The sequence below is a fragment of the Mercenaria mercenaria genome, chromosome 7, assembly GCF_021730395.1.
Source record: "Mercenaria mercenaria strain notata chromosome 7, MADL_Memer_1, whole genome shotgun sequence".
Classification (NCBI taxonomy): Eukaryota; Metazoa; Mollusca; class Bivalvia; order Venerida; family Veneridae; genus Mercenaria; species Mercenaria mercenaria.
In genome coordinates, this window is record NC_069367.1 from 40,946,106 (window position 1) to 40,962,912 (window position 16,807).

Sequence of the window (16,807 nt, forward strand, 5' to 3'; positions counted from 1 at the left end):
ATAATACTTCCTTTTTTGTTTTTGTTTTCTTCTGAAACGGGTGTATAAAAATTATACTGGTTTATTTCTGTCGCTTCATCTTTTGTAAATTTATATATGGTCTCGCCGACCATTTTTCGCAAACATCACAATGAATCATTAATCTTTCGACCTTCTTTGTCCGACAAAAAAAGTAAAGTTTTCACTGGAAGAAGATAATTCAGCAGCCATACTTTCTTTAGTGCCCGTTCGAGCTTTCAGCAATTGGTCGGTAAGGGTAATGTCTTTACACAATTTCATCCGGCCATGGTTAATTGTAATTGCTTCATCCAAGACATGTACCTTCAACAACACGGACAGACAGGGCGTATTTTTTTATGACTCAGTAGATACAGTAGTTTCTTGGTTGCTCCTCTTTTTCGTTGCTGTGTTCCTCGTGTAAACTACAGTTTCAACCTTTTACCGCAGTTGTAAAAGTTGTTCCTTTGCTGCCCCTTACTTCATGAGCATACCTTGCGTAGAATGCAGGTTGTGTAGGTGTCACCTGTCTTTTACTCCAATACATAATTTTCAGCCGAAGTGTTAACTTTTCTCCCGCCCATCCAAAGGTTAGTTGTGAATCCTGTACTACCGTTAACAGTACCCTCATTTTGCTCGGGATCTGCAGTAATGAATGTTCCGCTGATGATTACAAACATAACTTCTAACATGATTAATGAGAGTTCTATTTAAGGGACTGTCATGCGTTATTAGATTAAATCAGCATTGTTTACCAATCTTCTCTAGAACTTCGTTATAATAGAATCAAATGTTAGGTTATGCTCGCATCTGTGATCAATGAATTGTATTCACTCGCTTTATCTTCTAGAGCAAGCATATTTTATTAATTTCATTTAGAAGGCCTGTCAGTTTTTTTTTGTCTAATAATAAAGATTTCGGAATATTGTTTAGCTTATGGCGGGCGTTGGTTCCCCATAACATCAGATTTGTTATTAACACCTAAATGTACCCCGTGCTTAACTGTTCCTGGCCGTGTGGATTGTGGTTCGGTCTCCTGTCAATATATGACTATTTCCGTGAGTGTAGGAGGGACCGTCATAGTGGATGTAGGTTGAGGTGTTCGTACTATCATTTGTGGAGCATGTCATGGTGAAAACCCCAACGCTCCTCACAAGGCATAGTGACTGGTTCCACGAAAAGCACCCGATGGTGATGGATTGGATCATTGGATATGGCGTTCCTGCCCTTGAAAACATCCCTAGCAATGGATAAGATGACATGGTATAACCCGAGTTCGGACCTGGCATTACAGTTGCTATTAGGACTCTGATAGTGTTGCTTTCAACTTCAAAGGACATAGTGTACTATGCGGTGTTGGTAGTACACATTCAGGTCCTGGATCTGCAACTGAATTAGACAGAACAGGGCCATGGGCTTATCGTGACCTGCTCATCAATTACATCTGTTAACGTCTTATATATATATACCTGCCTCTGTCACTATGTGGAGAACCTTCTTCTTTCGCCCCCGAAACAAGCTCGACAACATTTCCCACAGTGCTTCAAAGAATTTGATATATGGTATGGAAGCCATCCGTTCATCATTTATACTCCCAAACTGTTTTCAACGATCAATGATGGCTGTTGCAGTTTTAGCCCTTATACCAGATATGTACTGCAACTCCTCTAGGACATTCCGCCTTTTTGGTGCTCTGTGCTTCCGGGAAATCTACCCTTACCTATTATCTTTTTGAGCATATTTGTCTCTGTTCCCAACATAACGTTACTGGAAAATGCGATGCAGACAAAAAAGCTTTTCAATGCTTGAAGTGTACCAAAGAAACACTACAAATCTTGAATGCTGTAAATCTCAATGTAATAGCTGCACTAAACATAAACCGAAAGTAAACTTTATGTACATCAGTAGTTTGATTTATTTGTTCAAATGTACTATAATTAAGCGCATGATCTAAATAACAAAAGTTTGTAATAATTTCATTTAGGCTGTAACAATATTCATGTAACACATATTGGATGAACAATTACATTTGTTGGTGTATTTTAAATGTAGATGTCGGCTCGAACCTCGCTTGGGTAGATTTTTTCATGTTAGGAAGTAATCCAGCTGACCTACGGAAGGTCGGTGGTTCTACCCAAGGGATGGAAACATTCACGGAAGGACACCTGGGGTTTTCCTCCACCAAGATAAGCTGGAAAGATCAAAAGTCACCATATGACCTATAACTATGTTGGCGTGACGTTAAACTCAACAAAAAACCAGCCTAAAATCTTACGTAATCACACCGAAACAGCAACAGCGTTATGTGAACAAAACGACAAAATGTAGTTTTCCTCGCTTATTAATGATCAGCCTAGAACAAACGTTTATGTTTAAAGGCATAAACACTAATAATCATTGCCAAGCTTCTGCCAGAAAAACCGTCTTGATTGTTATAAAGTCTAAACCAGTGCAGATTTACATGTAAATAACAGTGCAACCGTTGCTAGTTTAAACTGAAGTTTATTTCTATCTTATTACGCACACAAAAAGTAGACATATAGCAACTGGATGGTACAGAATATAATCGAAATAAGCCAAGCCTGTGTAGCGCAGAAATAGACTGATTAAGCTGATGTCAGGCTCTGTATTACAGATGTGCTGAAAATATAGTGAGTAAAACTGTTTCCAGCCTACTCAATCCACTCAGTAGATTGATGAAGATCGGATTCCAAAATTATGACCGATACAAGCATTTAAAGTAGCAATCAACAAAAGTTGGAACAACCAAAAAGAAAAAAAAGCACAAAATGAGTGTTAGACCTATCAAATCTATAAACAACTTTCAGTTTTTATTACAATTCAATTATGGTTTCCCATTTGTTGAAAATGGATAACCAAACATAGCATCACTATAAATATAGATTTTTACCTCGGTCTTGTGATACGGAATACTTTATTCCAAAATTAGACCGAAACCGGAACGTCGTGAAAGGTATACGGTTTTCTCCTCGAGTATGTATGAATTATGTCTACAGTAACTGTTTTTTTTTTCGTGGGGTAAGCATGATGTATGACTACAGTTGTATCGTGAAGAAATTGTGGAAGTACGCTTACCATTGTACCATGGAATTAGTGCAGTTGTGACGTGGCGTAAGTATGTTGTATCGTGGATAAAGTATGAAGTTTGTTTAGAGATATATATTCGAGTAACTATGATATATGACTAAATAAAGTTGTGTCCTGAGAAATTATGGAGTATGTCTAATGTTGTGTCATGGAGTAGACGTGAAGTAGGTATACATTTGCATTGTGAAGTAAGTATCTAGTATGTTTACAATTATACTGTATTGTGGAGCAAGTATGAAGTATATCTAAAGCTGTATTGTGAGTATGAATGAAATATGTCTACAAATTTATGGTAGAGTAAATATGAAAGTATGTCTAAGTTTTATCGTGGAGTAAGTATAGATATCAAGCAACTACCCAGTCTTCTAAATTTCATCCGAAAACTTTTGTTTGAAAAGACAATTTAGATCTTGTAATTTTATGATAGTCAAGTGCTTTCTTTTTTTATATTAGATGTTTTGTTTTATATATTACTGTTCATAATTTACAATATAATTTATGTTACTGACAAAGCCACAAAGCTTTACTTGTTAGACTTCGTTACATATTATATATAAAAACACTAATCAAGTTTGTCCCCCGCCTTTTCGAAGAAAAATGGGGCACAGATTATGGCTGCGTCTTTCCGTCCGCCCGACCCTCAAACTTCGAGTCTAGTTTTTAACTCTGTCATCCGTGAAGAGATAAGAGGGCAATAACTTGACACAATTGTTCCCAATAATAAGGTTGGGCGCATGACCAAGACCGCTTTCTCTAAGGTCAAGGTCACACTTTGAGGCCAAAGGTTAACAAGGTTTGTTTCGTTTCTGGTCAATATCTCTGTCATTCATTAAGGAATTTTAGAACTACTTGGCACAATGTTCCCTAAAATAAGACGACATTTCATGTGCATAACAAAGACCCCTTTCTCCAAAGTTAAGGTAACACTGAGAGGTCAAAGATATATAGAGTCTGTTTCGTGTCCGGTTCAATAGTTCTATTCATCAAGGGATTTTGAAATAAATTGACAAAATGTTACCCATAATAAGACGACGTGTCATGCACAAGACCCATGCCCTTAGCCTTGAGGTCAATGCCACATTTTAAGTTCACAGGTTTAGAGCATCAGTTTCAATTATGAACCATAAATCTTCCATTATTTTTCTTCTTGGTTGCATTCTTTGCTTCCAAAGGATCATTTTACAAGTTTTATATACTATCACAACAGCAATCTTTAAGAGACGTGTGGCGGCTGTAAAATGTCTCCTCTTACTTGGATCCAGTGTTGTTACATTTTCTGGTCCTTTGGGATCATGGAGTCCATTCAACATATTTGTAATAGTGTTCCGCTTAAGCCGGTGTTAGGGGGCGTGAGAAGTGTGGCACGATTCCGTTACCTCCCATGAACAGACTCAGTCAAACCGAGTCTGCTATTATTCTTCTCGATTGCATTCTTTGCTTCCAAAGTATAGTTTTACAGATTTTATTAAACAGTTACCATAACAAATGATTTGTCACATGTATGACCCTGATTTCGAGCTTAATGTCAAAGTCACACTTCAAGAGATAAACAGTTTTTGTTATATTTGGTCTGACTTTCTTATGCATGAATGTATATCTAAATAACTTGGAATAAATATTCGTCATTAAATTTTAAAGATTATGTGACATATGCAAAGGTCAAGTTACAGACACCCACAGGCACAGGCACTTTTTATTGGTACATAAATTAACTTATATATTATATGATAAAGTACAATACTTGTGTTTTTTCATTAATTGATAAAATGAAATTATGTTTGAATAAGATTATTTCTATTGATATAGATAAAAAGCTTTTAACAATGGTAGATTTCCGGAATGCAGACTCAGGCACAAGTTGTAACTTTATTGCATACATAAGTAAATACAGCATAATTGAAATACATTAGGTTGATACACAGTACGGCTCTGCACTGACTAACACTGTTATTATTTTTCACCGGTGTGTAATTTAAAATTAAGTTTCATAAGTACCATATAAATGCCATGTGTTTAATTATTCCATTACATGTTCCTTTCTTTTTACCATACCAATTTCAAATAGAGTAACACGTAATCTTTGAAATAAAGATACTAACATTTGAAAGCATCTGCCACTTACAGATTTCCAGACATTTTCAAACTACGTACTTATTCATGAATTACATGTATGTGGTATATTAGTTATGATTTATAAGCATGTTAAATCTGTTGCCCCTAATGCCCTCAAATGGCATACAATATTTTTGTGAAAAAATATTTTCCTGGTACTATAAGCATTAAAGACACACTGTTTATGAAAAGATATTTAGGTTGCATTTCAATGCAAGCAACCAGGGCAGCATTTGTTTTAACTATAATTTCTTATGAAAACATAGCCTATACTTACGACTTGCATTTAAGGATAGCCATACAATACCAGTATTTCAAAAGGTAACCAAGGTGTGTGTGGTGGTGGGGGGTGGCGGTATAGAATATTTTGCAATTTTGCAGAAAAGGTCATATTGATTTTAGAGAAAAAGAAGTCACAGCAGAGAGAGTGAGACAGAGAAAGATGTTAATGTCGTAGTGATAATTGTTCAGTATTTTACCAGTTAATATAGAATGAAATTAAAACTCTATGTTGAAAAGATTATTTTGAAAAAATAACTGAACTTTCCATTTTTCAATTTTAAGATGATACCACGGTTAAACTAAGGACATCTATGAGATATCGTAATGTAAAAATGAATGTCATATTAAGAGTCATTTGTATCTTGAAGTAGTTAAACCTTTATATACTCATAGTCCATTAATCTTGCAGTAATCTTTCATGAACAATACCAATATTTTACTGAGAATTTTAAATTAAGGTTTGGTGCACTTTCACTCTATTTCTGTTGTTACTAAATGGATTTGATTCAAATAAAATAGTTATTCCGCATTATTACACATATCATGTGACACTAATGGCAGACAAAAGAAATATATACTAGATGAAAAATAGTATGGTGACAGACACATCACGTAAGAGTAATAGCGTGAGTTTCTTTCATAAATTGTGATACTCAATAATTATCCTAAGTAATGCAATATTACTTTGATTACTTTTGTTTACTAGAGCAATAACTTATGTACTAAAACTTTTAGACTGTAAAACTTTTACTTTCAGCCGTGTCTGCAGTAGAGAGGTTGAACTAAGTTCACTACAGAAAATAGCTACCAACCTTTCAGATGACCAATGTAGCCTCAGAAAATGACCATTAACCCTCATCAGCAAACTATTGACCTGACTGTCTTAGTCAATAGCTTCATGGTTGGGGTCAGTAGTCATTTATTTTGGCTGAAACTTTAACAAATGTCAACTTAAATTGCCAATCACCAATCATCAACAGAAATTAACCGTAAAAATATTTCAAAAATAAGTTGTGAAAATAGCTTGCATATGAATAGCATGTCAAAAGTATGGATAGCATACGAATGAGGCTTACATATGACCGGCATACAAAAAGAGTACTACATGAGCAGCATATGAAAACAGCCTATATGAAAAGCAAATAAAACTAGAATCATATCCATATCATGTGCTAGGACATTCAATTGTCATAAGAAATTCATATGCTGATCATTTCATATGAAACTGATATAATTGTCACATGAAAATCGTAAACTGCTCTGATGCAATATTATCTGATCTGGCTTTTTCTATTAAATTAGCAAATGAAAGGTCTCATATGAGAAACATATAACCATCATATCAGTATCATATATATGGCGGCATTGCCAGTATATTTGACCCACTTTCAGGGGTTTTAAAATCGTCTCATTCATACATGTCAGTTATTTTACTTGTATCTTGTATCAAAATATTTAATATTCACCTGTTATTATTCACAATTAAATCTGATCCGGTATGGAGGTTTCTTTTTGTGATACTTGAAGCGTGACCATTGTCACCTGTGTACGTCTAACGCGTGCAGTAATTCATTTTACACAAAAAAAGTTAAATGTTATTACATAATGAGGTGGATTACAAACTCTGAAAAACGATTTTTTAAATTTAATTTATTGAAGTAAAGGTCTGTTTATTACTGTCAGTATTCACCTATACTCTGTTGAAGTTTCTCTAAATATTTTAATCAAAGCCATTGTCATAAGTCTATGCATTAAAAAAATCTTCTTGGACCAAATTTTCCAAATGCGTAGATAGGGCATTGTTAAAGTGTAGTTAAGAAAGCTCTTCTATGAAGTTTACAATTAGTACAATGTGACTGAGGATCGGATCAATTGTTCCGCATTTTTGTCAGGTAATTGAAATACGTTATGAAATAGATGAAGCCTTAAAGGCACTCGCTACGGTTTTTCCGGACGGGTCGATATTTATCCCAACACCGTGCCAATTTGGTTTCGATGTAGCTCACTGCAGACTTGGTGCGGTCTTCTGCGCATGCCCGGAAGTGATTATCTAATGTCGCGTACGGCACAAATTCGCAAATTATTTTATGTTCGCATGCATTTAATGTACAAAATGTATAATATACTGACTAAAGGTAAGGGTAAGTATCACCATGGTTACAAAATATATACATTTAAAGTACTTTTAGTTCAAATTGCTTCAATGCGACATATACTGGAGTCTGTTATTTATACCAGCACTCAAACTCTGCATTGAGTCACAGCTGTTTCTAATTCCGTACCGTACCCGTACCGTACATTCGTAAACTATAGGTTTTGTTAAACAAAAGGGCGGAAACTTTCATCGTTCTATGCCATCAAAATGCTTCAGAAACACATTAAAATCCGCTTAATAAAAAATCTGCCGTTTGATAATTATATATATATATATTTCTAAGTCATTTGCTCAAACACTGAATGAGTATTTCGTACCAACCTGCGTTGTATAAATGCCCGCCACACCCCACCTCGTTGTAATTTGAAAATCTAATATGGTGACCTATCAATTTTCTTTTTGTTTTAGATTAGGTAGACATAACCAAAGGTATGTGCAGAGTTTGATTAAAATCTATTATGTGAAACTCGATAAAATAGCAGAAGTACCAACTTAAAATTGACAAAAATATGCAAAAATAGCCATTGGGTCTGCTGAACAAGTATTCCTTTCTTTACAAAATCATGTTCTTTTGATTTCTCTGGGCATGCTTCAAATAGATATATTGTTTTCCGTTATAAAAATGCTTAGATAATCAAATTTATGCTGATTATTGTACTTTACTGAAATATATTTTAGGATTACAGAAATTTTGAAAAATGTTTAAAATAGCACCATATCTAGGGGCAAATTAAATTGAAACAAAGCTGGTGACCTAGTATTTTTATTTCATTTTTCAATACATCATAACATGATCTTTTAATACAAAACATTTCATCAAATTCTATTATTGAGAAAAAAATTACGAAATTGTAGCGAGCGTCCTTAACTTTTATAACCAGTCTTATATTAAAAGGTACATAATGCGTATAAATATTATAGAATATAATAATATAACATGTTACGGCACATATTTCTATGCAGTTAATGTCTGTAAAACATTCCCTTACAGAGCACAGGATAACTTAAATTCGAATCACTGTACTTTGTATATAATGCTAAAAGGACGTTAAAGATAATATTAAAGCAGCAAGCTAACGCTTTTCATACCAACTGTAGCACTTTAGAACATCAATAATTAATGGAATTTTGAAAGTAAAATATTTTTTCTCGTTTCATTTACTTTCTTTCTTTTTCGTTTTCTCCTATGCTTTTTATGTGCTCAGGGTGAACTCTGGTTGCCATAGCAACAGAAAGGAAAATAATTAAAATCTTCTTTCCAAAACCACAGGTCATAAGGCTTTTATATTTGGTATGAAGCATCATTTAGTCGTCCTCAAGGATTGTTCCAATTATCCCCCTGTGGTCAAATATGGTCCCGACCTGGGAGTCACATGGTTTACATAGACTTATATAGGGAAAATTTTGAAAACCTTCTTGTCCAAAACCACCGGTTCTAGGGCTTTGATGTTTGATATGTAGCATCATCTAGTGATCCTCTGCTAACATTGTTCAAATTATTTCCCTAGGGTCAAATATGACCCCGCAAGACCCCAGCCCCGTACTGGGGAAAAACCTTTAAAAATTCTTGTCTTAAACCATAAGGCCCAGAGCTGAGATATTTAGTATTTGTTATGCTTTAGTGGTTCTCTACTAAGATTGTTCAAATCATGACCCTGGGGTCAATATTGGGCACGCCCGGGTGGTCCTCATTTTACAAAGACTTAGTTTGTTTTTGAACCAGTAGCAAAGAAATTTGGACCAAAAGCATCATGTTTGATACAGATTTCAATACTCATCTTGAATTGTCTTAATCTTGACCTACTGACCTACTTTCTTATTTTTGAAGGTACAGCATAAAAATTTGGACTACGATTATAACTTTTGATACTGATTTCAACACTCATCTTTAATATTCTTAACCCTGAACTACTCAACTTTTTATTTTTGAAACTACAGCAAAGAAATTTGGACCACCAGTTTAATTTTTAAACAGATTTCAATAGTTATCTTGAATAATCTTTAACATGACCTACTCACCTAGTTTTTGTGAGTGAAGCTTAAGCAAAGAAATCTGTTCAAGCAAGCAACTTAAGCAGGTGAGCGGTATAGGGTCATCATTGCCCTCTTGTTTTAGCAAACTCTATTAACGTAAAGTGTGCAAAAAAGTCCTACCTTGCAGTTGCTTCGTCTCCATCGGATGTCAGATTGTCTTCTGTTTTGTTTCTTGATCGTCTATCCGGTGAAATCATCGGTTGTCCGTTAATCAAAAGTTGATGAGAAGCCTTTAGATTTCCTGCAGTAAATATTGCAATATAGTATGTTCATGTCTATTGTGATAAGTGGTATAAATACGCAAAATACCCTCTAAGTTTGATGTTTAATATCTTAAAATGTGCTTGTTTCGACTCAGCCATCGCAAGAATTAAACATTTAGACTTACCGTACACGTTTGGATTTTTAGCTCACCTGTCACGTAGTGACAGGGTGAGCTTTTGTGATCGCCCTTCGTCCGTCGTCCGTCCGTCGTCCGTCCACAATTTCTTGTCTGCACGATAGAGGTTTCATTTTAACCAAACTTGCACACAACTTGTATCACCATAAGATCTCGGTTCCTTTCTTGAACTGGCCAGATTCCAATATGGGTTCCAGAGTTATGGCCCCTGAAAGGGCCAAAATTAGCTATTTTGACCTTGTCTGCAGCTTTATTTATGATTTGATTTTTACCAAACTGGCATACAACTTGTATCACCATAAGATCTTGGTTCCTTTCTTGAACTGGCCAGATTCCATTATGGGTTCCAGAGTTATGGCCCCTGAAAGGGCCAAAATTAGCTATTTTGACCTTGTCTGCACAATAGCAGCTTCATTTATGATTGGATTTTAACCAAACTTGCACACAACTTGTATCACCACAAGATCTTGGTTCCTTTCTTGAACTGGCCAGATTTCTTCATTGGTTCCAGAGTTATGGCCCCTTAAAGGTTCAAAATTGGCTATTTTGGCTTTTGCAGCCATATAGAGACTTCATTTATGGTTTTATTTGATACAAACTTCCAAAATAACTTCAACAACAATAATTCTTGGATTCCATGACAAATCAGATCCAAGCGTAGGTTCAGAGTTATTTTATATCTGATTACCTCCCCTGATTGTAGTCAAAATAGATTTATATCAGTAAGTACTTATAGTACTTATTTGAAATTTCATTATTGTCATTAGTTGGACTGAGCCAATCAGGGTAGATAACTATGGACTGATTTTATGTCAAATTACCTCCCTTTATTTCAAATTAAAATGGGTATATCTTCGTAACTAATGAAGATACTGATCTAAAATTTCATTTATGTCAACAGATTTATTTGGCAGATCCTTCTTTTCTTCACTTACAATAGTTTTTTTTAATTACTTCCCTTTTACGTTACTATAAATAGCTTATTTTTAGTAACTCTTTTATTATTGGCCGTAGGGAAAAACCGAGACCACTTTTCTGTGGTACAACATGGATGGTACCTCCAATTTGTAGGTGTATTTTGTCATATCTGTACCTTGTAAGAATTTTTTTTTTCTTTTTGGTTAAATTTCTTCCCTTTGTTGTTACTGTCCTTTAGACTTAGATATTTTTTCTGAGGACCTTCTTGTCCTCAAGTGCAATGATAACAGGTGAGCGATATAGGGCCATCATGGCCCTCTTGTTTAATTTTTCGTTCAATTCATCGTTTTCTGTTTTCAATTTGTCGAGTTCTTCGTTGCACTTCAGCATCTGCAATAGCGGATGAGATGAATGTCGAACAATTATAGCTACTTAAATACTTGAGTTTGACGAAAGAACTGCATCCTTTTTATCTTTAACAATATGCAAAACAAGAAAGAAATACTATCTCATTCGGAGGGCTCAAAACCGGATGGGTTAATATTCAGTTTTCTATTTTATGCATAAAACCAAATAGTCGCCCGATTTCCACAACGCTATTATGTCAATTTTGGTCAATTTGGAGTGTTTGGTATCATTTTTTTTTGTCTCGCCGAGCTCTATCATACTATTCTAATTGTTTCCTTGTGGAACGTATATAACTAGAGAAAATCAGATTTCCACAAAGCTTAAGTCTTTGAAAACACTATAGGTAATTACCACAATGCCACATTTTGAAACGCCAAAGACATTGTCATATCACATCACGTGACAACAATATGAGGAACATGGCGATGTTTCAACTAAAAAGGTACATATTTTGAAACAGATTTTGCAGATTAAATATTGCAAATAGTGAATACTTTACTTGCTATGTTTTGCTTTTTACAATTTCATAAACTAGTGGTATACAAAAGAGTGCAACCTTTGCTGCAAACCTAATGTTAATGTGTATGTATTACATTTCCGGATGGTATTTGATTCGGATACCTGATTGTACTTTCAGTGTACTTATAGTGTATAAATAGAGAAACAATAGTTTCAAATATACGGTCAGTTCTCACTTTTGATCAAAAACTTTTATGGGGTTAATGACCAATGAGTACCTAGAATGTTTGTCAGTGGCTAAGATACATGACATATGTTGTTTAATGCCAATAGAATGGACTAAATCTGCTGAAAAAGAACGTCCCGAAACATATAAAATAGATTTCACTATCCCTACGAAAGACAAGTGAGACACTTGTGAAGAGATGATTGATGACTTCGAGCAAATAGATGAAAGCATTAGCCATAAATATGAACAACACTTACAGGACTAAATCGATACAGTTGTAATCAAAATGTCATGTATTAACAGGTGATTGTTGAAAAAAAACATTCAGTGTTTATTAGTGGACGTGCACATTAATACTACATTTAGCTTTACATGTATACAGGGTGTTCTGTTTTTATCCTTATGCATAGTACTGTTTGTTGATTTTATGTTTACATAAATAGTATGCAGTATTTGTATGAAATATGGGTCGAGTATACCTTTAAATTTCTATTAGATTTAAAGTATTGTACATTGAAATTATGCAGTATTCATACTGCTATTGCGAATTTGTGTTAAGGAGTCATTTTAAATATCTGCACTATGTATAAAATTTCATAATATCAATGTTTTATTCTAAAATTAATCAAAAGAAACATAATTATGTTTAAAAAGCATGCTGATTCTGGTAATGGTGAAATCTATAGGCCTAAAGTCTATCTTTGGTTGTACAATTTTCATTGTAAAGATGCTGAGATTGAAGTTATTTCTTGATGTTAGTTTAGCAGGTAACACTGGTTACATTGAATATTGCGTCATTCAATAGTTTTGCTTCAGTATCGGTTGTTAGGAATGTTGACAAAGAATTTTTGTAAGTAGATCATTTCGGAGTATTGCATTAATGAAAGTTGTTCAATAGTTCTTTATAAGAGGTAATGCTTGAACGCTACTGAATAGGATTTTTTCGGTTTTCATTAAGACTTTAATATGACTCTTTTGTTAATATTCATCGCAATAACTTTTTTTTATCCTTTTTAGTCAGTATTAAACATCGGAAAAGACAGTTTACAAGGCAGCATTACCTATTTTTGAAAGTTCTTTTTATTCCACAACGGCCTAACTAGAAGTTGCATTTTGGAATTAACTTTCAATACTTTTATATTCATTTTCATGTGAATTTTTAAAATTATTATTTTAATTTTCGAAAATTCTATTTTATCAATTCTTTTGAAATATTTACATAAGTCTGAAGAATACAAACTAAACAAGTTCTGAAATTTTCAATTTTTTGACCGACAATTGCAAAGGTATTGATACTTACACTTTTGATTTGCATTTCCCAAAATTGCAAAAATGGCACTTGGTGCATTGTAGAAATAAGGCGACGAAATATTACTTTATGCGAAGAATTCTTCTAACAAGAGGACCATGATGGTCCTGAATCGCTCACCTCTTCCCACATGACCCAGTTGATAAACATTCAGACCAACTTTCATATAGATCCCATGAAAAATATGGCCTCTAGAGAGGTCACAACGTTTTTTCATTATTTGACCTACTGACCTACTTTTTGAAGGCACATGACCCACTTTCGAACTTGACCTAGATATCATCAAGATGAACATTCTGACCAATTGTCATGAAGATCCATTCACAAATATGGCCTCTAGAGATGTCACAATGTTTTTCTATTTTTAGACATACTGACCTAGTTTTTGACCGCACATGACCCTGTTTTGAACTTGTCCTAGATATCATCAAGATGAACATTCAGACCAACTTTCATACAGATCCCATAAAAAATATGGCCTTTAGAGAGGTCACAAGGTTTTTCTATTATTTGACCTACTGACCTAGTTTTTGATGGCACGTGACCCACTTTAAAAACTGACCTAGATATCATCAAGATGAACATTCAGACCAACTTTCATACAGATCCCATGAAAAATATAGCCTCTAGAGAGGTCCCAAGGTTTTTCTATTATTTGACCTACTGACCTAGTTTTTGAAGCAAGTAACCCACTTTCGAACTTTACCTTTATATCATCAAGATGAACATTCTGACCAATGTTCATGAAGATCTTATGAAATATATGGCCTCTAGAGAGGTCACAAGGTTTTTCTATTTTTAGACCTACTGACCTAGTTTTTGACCGCACGTGACCCAGTTTCGAACTTGATCTAGATATTATCAAGATGAACATTCAGACCAACCTTCATACAGATCCCATGAAAAATATGGCCTTTAGAGAGGTCACAAGGTTTTTCTATTATTTGAACTACTGACCTAGTTTTTGACGGCACCTGACCCAGTTTCGAACTTGACCTAGATATCATCAAGGTGAACGTTCTGACCTATTTTCATGAAGATTTTATGAAATATATGGCCTCTAGAGAGGTCACAAGGTTTTTCTATTTTTAGACCTACTGACCTAGTTTTTGACGGTACGTGACCCAGTTTCGAACTTGACCTAGAATTTACCAAGATGAACATTCTGACCCATTTTCATAAAGATCCCATGAAAAATGTGACCTCTAGAGATGTCACAAGGAAAAGTTTATGCACGGACGCACGGACGACGGACGACGGACGCTGCGCGATCACAAAAGCTCACCTTGTCACTTCGTGACAGGTGACCTAAAAAGGGACATGTGAGAGTAAGGTCACACAGTTCTTATATATTTAATGAATATTTCATTTTGGCACGTTTTTAATGCTTAAAGTTAACGAAATAATTTTGTAACACGGAACCTAATGATTCAATGTCAAAATTTAAGAATTGGTATTTGTAGTTTCTACGATGGGCAAGCATAGTATCCCGTTTTATTTAGTGAGTTTTTTTGTATCGTATTTTAGTTGTGTATTACCTTTAAAAAGTATCAATCTCACGGATCATACCCACTTCCTTGCAGGCTAGAGTTACTGAAATATCACACCATACTCACCAAGGTATCGTAAAGGTGTAAAACCAAAGCCGTTGATCCATAAAAAAAGTATTGAAGAAGCTTAAAGGCATGCATACCGCATCGTACCCTGGGCCATACATCAAACAGCCCTGCCCTTGGGGCCCTGGTCCGAAATTGCAATGGCCTTTGTTGGGCCTGTTCCGTCAGGATGTTATTAGCTTGTTGTTCTAGACGAGTACAGTAAGTATCCGGAAGAAGAAATTATGTCATTTATCTCTGGAAAAACAGTCATTCCAAGACTGAGCAGTATCGTTGTTTCCGGCTACTGTCAAAACAGATAATGACCCACCTTTTCAGGAACAAAAATGTGTTGATTCTGCTGTTACATGAGGTTTCAAACACTGACAAATAAAACCATTGTGGCCTGAAGGTAATGGTGCTTCTTGACAAATCTATATGTTGACACTGTGCTGGTGACGCAGAAAAAAGGAAACCAAGACGGTTCGCCCATATTGCCCAACCCCATATGTAATAACAGACAAAAAAGGAAACCGAACATGCAGGTAAAAATAACCAGAAATTCTTCCAATTTCAGGGCTGTCCAAGTCAATCAAGAAATCATATCTGTTGAGGAGGCAGGAGAAAGTAACGCAGATTCTGATCCAGGTCACACTTCTGCCCCTTCAGTGCATCCTGGTACGCCATCTCTCTGTCTCTCCAAGGAGAAAAATCGATGCGACAAGCCGGAATGCCAAAGGAAATTCAAGATTTTGTTTTTGAAATGTAACTCATTTTGTTTAATTGTTTGGCACAACATTTCTTAATATGTAATGACAGTTTTCTCAAATTGTTATTTTGACATCTTTTCAGCAACGTGTCATTAATATTCAATATTTTTTTGTTGAAATCAGACTACAGTTCAAATTTTAAGTACATAGAAAAAGTATCCACGTACTTAAGACTTATGGTCCGAGAGCTCACGGACTTTTATTGCAACAATTGAGGCCAAAAGAAGTTTTTACTTTTTTGGAAACAATATTTCATGTCCTCCATGAAAACCCATTTCTTAAGTGTCAAAGCCGTGCCTATCTATATTTTGTTTACTTACGTTTGCGATAGGGGAGGTAAAACTCACTTGCTAAAATTTAAGGGGTAGGGTAAAGTTTACGACTACCAGTTTTTTCACTGTTTAATTACAGTAACTATCTTATTGTCAGTAACTGTATATATGTCAACCAATGTCAGCAAAAAGAAATTCATCAAAAAGGAATGAAGGGCAAACTTGATATTTAAGGTCAAAGGTCAAATTTATGTACAAATGACAAAAAATGGCATATTTGAAATTTATTTTTATTCTTAAAAATTAGTTTGTTATCATAAGTCACTCAGCTTTACTTATGTAACGTTTATATATCAGCCAAAGTCAGAAATGCAAGTCTTATTGCAAAACGTCAAAGTCAGCCCTGATGAAGGTCAAAGTTCATTTTCATGCAAAAATGTGAAAAATGTTACCTTTACTTTTTTAATCTGTTTAATATTCACATTATTAGTCACCGAAGTTAATTTGTTTTAATGTCTGTATGCCAGGCAAAGTCAGCAGTGCAGATGTAACCCCAAAACTGCCAAGGGTAAAGCTTATATCAAAGGTCAAAGGTCAAATTTGTGTGAAAAATTGCATGAATAGCTTCCTGTTTGAAATATAAATGCTATTTCTAATCGTTATTAGTAATTGCTCGTGATTTATTTTAATGTATATATGTCCCACAATGTCAGTAATAAAGATATCGTCTGTAATTAGAAAAGTTCAAATGTGATATTA